Source organism: Hippoglossus hippoglossus, chromosome 23 (assembly GCF_009819705.1).
Source record: "Hippoglossus hippoglossus isolate fHipHip1 chromosome 23, fHipHip1.pri, whole genome shotgun sequence".
Classification (NCBI taxonomy): Eukaryota; Metazoa; Chordata; class Actinopteri; order Pleuronectiformes; family Pleuronectidae; genus Hippoglossus; species Hippoglossus hippoglossus.
The window spans coordinates 53,870-59,932 of NC_047173.1; the positions used below are offsets into that span (position 1 = coordinate 53,870).

Consider the following 6,063-nt stretch of genomic DNA (forward strand, 5'->3'; position numbering starts at 1 on the left):
ACATACATTGATAAACCTTCTCTTGAGGGGCGGGAGGTGGTGTTGCTGCTACATTAAAACAACCACCGTTTCCATTCCTGCCACTCATTCCTTTTTAGATCTTGCCTTCAAACTCTCTGGTCCCACACCTTTGTCATTGCTGTTATCTACCGCCGCCCCCCCAAGCCAAACCCCTCCTTTCTCTCTGACTTCTCAGATTTTCTGACCCAGCTATGTGCCATCTCACCTTCCGTTCTCCTCCTTGGTGATTTTAACATCCACATTGATAACACGGACTGTAAATCTGCCACTGAATTCCTGGAACTGCTAAATTTTTTTTTTCTTCATGTTTAACAGTTTTTTATTGGTGATTTTTGGGTAATCAATACAATTATACAATTACACATCACAAATCTAATGGTTATACCCCTACCCACAATAAGACCCACCCACCCACCCACCCCCAGCCAGCCTACCCCATGCAGCAGAAGTACACACACACACACACACACACACATATATATATATATATATATATATATATAGAGAGAGAGAGAGAGAGAGAGAGAGTTGTGCGAATGATCCAAATTTGCCCTGAAAAAAGAGTGTGGAAGTAATGCCTTTTGCCATCCAGATTTTAAAAGCTGAGTCCAAGGTAGAGGGTGGGAAATTGTAATTATTGACAATTGGGGAGTGAATTGACATTGTAGACAGGTTGAAATGTCTTTTAAACTGTGACCAGATTCCAACTGAGTTAAGGACAATTGGGTTGGAGAAAAATCGGGTATGTGGGGTCAGAGGGGACGGAGCGCATAAGACAGAGCGCAAGTGGACCGGGCCGCCTGTGCACTCAAGATGTATCCAGGCCTCACTGCTGTCAGGTTGATAGTCCTCCATCCAGAAAAATATTTTCTGGATATTACAGGCCCAATAATAATACATAAAATTGGGCAAAGCCAAGCCAGCAAGCCCTTTGGGTCTTTCAAGCGATTGCCTTTTAATCCTGTGTGATTTACCATACCAGATGAAGGATGATATGATGATGATCCAAAGTTTTAAAAAAAAATTTCCTTATCAAGATGGGAATGTTTTGGAAGAGGTAAAGACATTTTGGTAGCACAATCATTTTAATTAGGTTAACTCGGCCGACTAAGGAGAGTGGCAGGCTGGACCATCTCACCATATCTTGTTTACACTTTTCCAAGAGCACTCCAAAGTTCTTCTTTATAAATAGCAGTGGAAAAGTGGGCGTGATTTCTACTCCAAGGTATTTAAATCCCTTCTTAACTACTTTGAATGGGAAATGTGATGGGGAAATTTGAGAGGCCGCCTGATTGAGAGGGAACATTTCACTCTTCTGGAGATTAATTTTGTAGCCAGATATTTTCCCAAACTGATTTAGAGTGTTGACAATTGAGGGAACTGCAGTTATAGGGTTAGATGTATATAATAGCAAGTCATCTGCATAGAGGGATAACTTGTGAGTAAGTCCACCTCGCACTATGCCTGAAAACTCATCCGATTGCCTAAGGGCAATGGCTAACGGCTCTATTGCAATGGCGAAGAGGAGGGGCGACAGGGGACAGCCTTGGCGGGTGCCTCTACCCAGGGAAAAATATTCAGACTGCTGACCGTTGGTAACTACTGCGGCTAAGGGTTGAGCATATAAAAGTTTTATCCAGGATATAAAAGCTTCACCAAATCCAAATTGCTTGAGCACTGAGAACAGGTAGTTCCATTCAACTCGATGGAACGCCTTTTCGGCGTCAAGTGAAATCACCATTTCAGGAACAAGGGCTGAAGGGGAATACACGATATTTAGGAGTCTTCTCAAGTTTGAGCTAGAGTGTCTATTTAAAATAAATACCCCAAGTGGTGAATTGTGCTCCGGAGGGATAGAGGGAAATGTGAGTTTGTCAAAGTAGCTCTCAATTTTTGGGGAGTTTTCATCTTGTTCAGAGCTCTATAGGTCACTGTAGTATTGTTTAAAGACATTGTTAATCCCCAAATGGTTGGTCATGATCTCACCATTTTCACCATGGACCTTAGGTATGAGGCGAGAGGAGGAGGATTGGCGGGCTTGTTGGGCTAACAGTTTGCCAGCCTTATCACCAGATTCATAAATATTATAACGGGCCCTGGTGAGTAGATAAGTGGCTTTGTCTGTGGTCAGTGTATCGTATTCTGTCTGCAAGCGCAGCCTTTCTTTATAAAGACTTGGAGAGGGGGATGAGGCGTGTTGTTTTTCAATATCAGCTAAGGCTTGGGAGATGGTCTCAAGTTTGGCCATTCTTGCTTTTTTTATTCTGGAGGAGTACTCAATTATCTGCCTTCTAAGGAACGCTTTAAGCGCCTCCCATATGGTTGAGTGGGACACATCTGGGGTAGTGTTAGTTTCTATAAATAAATTAATCTGGGAGGAGATGTGATTTACAAACTCTTCATCAGCCAATAGAAGTGGGTTAAGCCTCCAATGGCAAGAGGGTCTGAAGCAATTGGGCAAGCTCAGTTGAAAGGATAGAGCGCCATGGTCTGAGACAGAAATGGAGTGGTATTGGCAAGAGTCTGCATTCCCTACTATCCTGTTATCTATCAGAAAATGGTCAATACGGTTGTAGGTATGATGGGCACTGGAGAGGAAGGAGAAGCCTTTTTTATTGGGATATTTAAATCTCCAAATGTCTGAAAGACCAGATTGTGCACAAAAACCATTGATGACCTTGGCTGATTTGGTGAGAGCCTGAGGTCTAGCTGAGGATCTGTCTAGTGTGGAGTTGAGCACACAGTTAAAATAGCCTCCTATTATCAAGTTGTAATTGTTATGGGCAGGTATGGCAGAAAAGAGTTCAGTAAAAAAGTTGTGGTCATCAAAATTTGGGGCATAAACATTGACAAGAATTACAGGAAGATAGAATAACTGACCAATGACAATGACGCATCTCCCATTGGTGTCGGCAATCACCTCTTCTGCTTGAAATGCGATATCTTTGTGTATAAGGATTGCAGCCCCTCTGGCTTTGACGTTAAACTGTGAGTGGTACAGTTGTCCAACCCGTCTTCTTTTAAGATAACTGACAGCATCCGTTTTTAAATGAGTTTCCTGTATAAATGCAATATCTGCCTTTAGCTGCTGGAGATAGGATACTATTTTCTGTCTTTTCACTGGGTTATTTAGTCCTTTTGCATTAAGTGAAACACACTGTGTGGAACGACACTGAGTGTTAACTCTAGATGTCATTTTGTCTAACACAGAAAATGAGGTTTGAGATCAATTGAGAGTTGTGGGAAGCCATAGTGAAGTGAGATGATGGCGAGGGGTGAGGGTAATGCACAGAGAGGAGGGAGAGGGGGGAAATAAAAATACAAATGAAAATAAAAATAAAAAGGCTGGGCTGAAAAACTTGCTTTAGCAAAAAGCACAAAGAACACGTGCTACCTATGCTTAAACTCTACACTCTGTACTCTGTTATTACAGAAAATATGTTTTTCATTAAAAGGGTATGTGCACAACGCAAAGTCACTAGGAATAACACCTTTTAAGAGTAGCAGGAACAGTAAGAGGAACAGTTTGCGGGTGGCGTGTGCCACCCTTTTTAGATTTTGAAAGATAAAATAGCCCAACTATGAAGATATAGTATAAAATAGTCTATTTAGCCTCATAAAAAATGTAGTACAACATAGGAAGGGAGAAAAAGCGTTTTTCAAGCATCTGTACATAAAACAACCAAAATGAAGTCACATTAACATAGTAGGCAACCAAACTTGGCATATAACTAGAGCATTTTCTTAACTTTTTTTAAAAATCCAACAGGGCCTTTTATGCATCACATAGCAGTCAAGGTAAAAAGAAGAATGACCATTTATAATGAAAGTTGACTAATATGAAGTCCTATGGAGTAAGCTACGGTCAGAGTTCCCCAAATGGTTGGTCATGCAGATGCATCTGGAGTTAGCTTACTCACCCACGCTATGTTTCAGCCTGCGTGGAAGTATCCCAGCCCTATTTGGCTGTACGTCTTTCCACAAACAAGACAGCTTCGTCGGGTGAGAGAAAAATATGCTTCTCCTGTCTGTCCTTGTCAGTAACCTGGAGCTTGGCAGGGAACAGCATCCTGTAGTTGAATCCTGCATTTTTAAGTTGCGACTTCACTGGGATAAATGCAGCTCTCTTCCTGGAGACTTCAGCGCTGAAATCCGGGAAAAAGTGAATTTGTGATCCGCGGAAAGAAACGGAGGTGGCCTCTCTTGCTAGCTTCAGAATGCGTTCCTTGGTCTGGAAGTGGTGAATTCGCACGATGAGGGGACGTGGTCTGGAGTCAGCTGGATTCTTCCTGACCATGGCGATCCGATGAGCCCTGTCAGCGATCGTTGAGGTAGGGAAAGCCTCCACACCAAATGTTTCTCTCAGTAATGTGTCAATGAATTAAGTGGGATGCAGTCCTTCAACTTTTTCAGGCAGTCCTATTATGCGAATATTGTTTCGCCTGGATCGGTTTTCTAGATCATCCAGTTTAGCTTTCAGCTCTTCGTTGTCTTCCGAGAGCGCTGCACAAGAGGATTCAAGTCTCTCAAGTCTTGTATGCATGTCGTTGTGCGAGGTTTCCAACTGTTGAATGGTTTCGTGGTGTTGGTCGATAATAGCTCTCTCAGCCGACAGTTGAGCAGAAAGTTTTGCTATAATGCGTTCCTCCATGGACGTTAGCAATCTCTCCATATCTGGCAGGGTTAGCAGGTTGCTAGCCTCAGAGTCCGGTTGTTCTGCTAGCTTATCTGTGTCGGCTTGTTTTGTCTCTTTATCTTGTTGGTCTGCCGTTTGGCCTGTTTTTCCATTCGTCTTTTTCATACTCTCTGCTAAAGTCAGCATTAGCACCAATAGTTGAATGGAATTAAACGGATTAAAAAAGGATTTTGACCGAATGTGAACAGAGTATTCCCGGCTTGCGACCTACTTCACCATGCGTCAAACCGGATGTCTGGAACTGCTACATTGCTTCAACTTCACGCAACATATCAACTTCCCCACTTACAGCCGTGGTCACATCCTGGATTTGGTCTGTGCTACTGGTCTCACAATACATCAACTCTCCAGCCTAAACCTCAATATTTCTGACCAACTGGCAATCACCATGGACATTGATATCCCTATCTCCGCCCCAAAAGATAAGCGCAAGATATCCTTCAGAAATTTGAAAACACTCTCCCCCACAACTCTTTCAGCCTATCTTGCCACTACAATGTCTGCCTCCCCTCCCCCACTGTCTGATAATCCCTCCGATCTGGTCAACTATTAAAATGACACACTCTCCTGTCTCGATCAGATGGCTCCCATTAAAACCAAAACTGTCTCATTCACACACTCAGCTCCCTGGTATACTCCTGAACTCCACCAATTGAAATCCCGTAAGCGCCAGCTTGAAAGATTCTGGAAGAAAACTGGTTAAACAGTCCATCTCCAGGCCCACACTGACATCTGAGCCTGGTCCACCCACTACTCACACCTCATACACTCTGGCTCCTCCAACCCCAAGGCTCTCTCCACAATAAACAAACTCATTAAACCCAGGGACAACACCTCCATATCCTTCACAGTGAGCAAGTGAAACTCCTTCCTTTCATTTTTCCCCACACATCCGCAACCCCGGAGTCTTGTTTGACAGCAACCTCTCTTTTGAACATCACGTTAACCAAATCACCAGCGCTGCCTTTTTCCATCTTAAAAACATAGCCTGTCTCAACCCTTCACTCTCCTCCTCTGCTGTTGAAACTCTGATCCATGCCTTCATCACCTCCAGAATTGACTATTGCAATAGCATTCTCTATGGCACATCAACCAAAATACTACAGCACATCCAGAACTCTGCTGCTCGGCTGCTCACCCACTCCGGCGACCACATCACCCCTGTTCTCCAGAATCTCCACTGGCTCCCTGTCCCACAACGCATCAAATACAAAGTCCTTCTCCTCACCCACAAAGCCCTCCATAATCAGGCCCCCCCTCATACCTCACCAACCTCCTCAATCAACACACTCCATCCCGTCGGCTCCGCTCCTCCGACGCCAATCTCCTCTCCCATCCACTCAGTA

At 43.7% G+C, this 6,063-nt stretch overlaps 1 protein-coding gene across 1 annotated transcript in view; it reads right to left on the minus strand.

Moving 5' to 3' along the window:
• The window catches only part of LOC117757496 (acyl-CoA-binding protein-like), a 34,575-nt gene that overhangs the window by 21,420 nt on the left and 7,092 nt on the right, over window positions 1-6,063 (minus strand). The gene's annotated exons all lie outside the window — the stretch shown is intronic.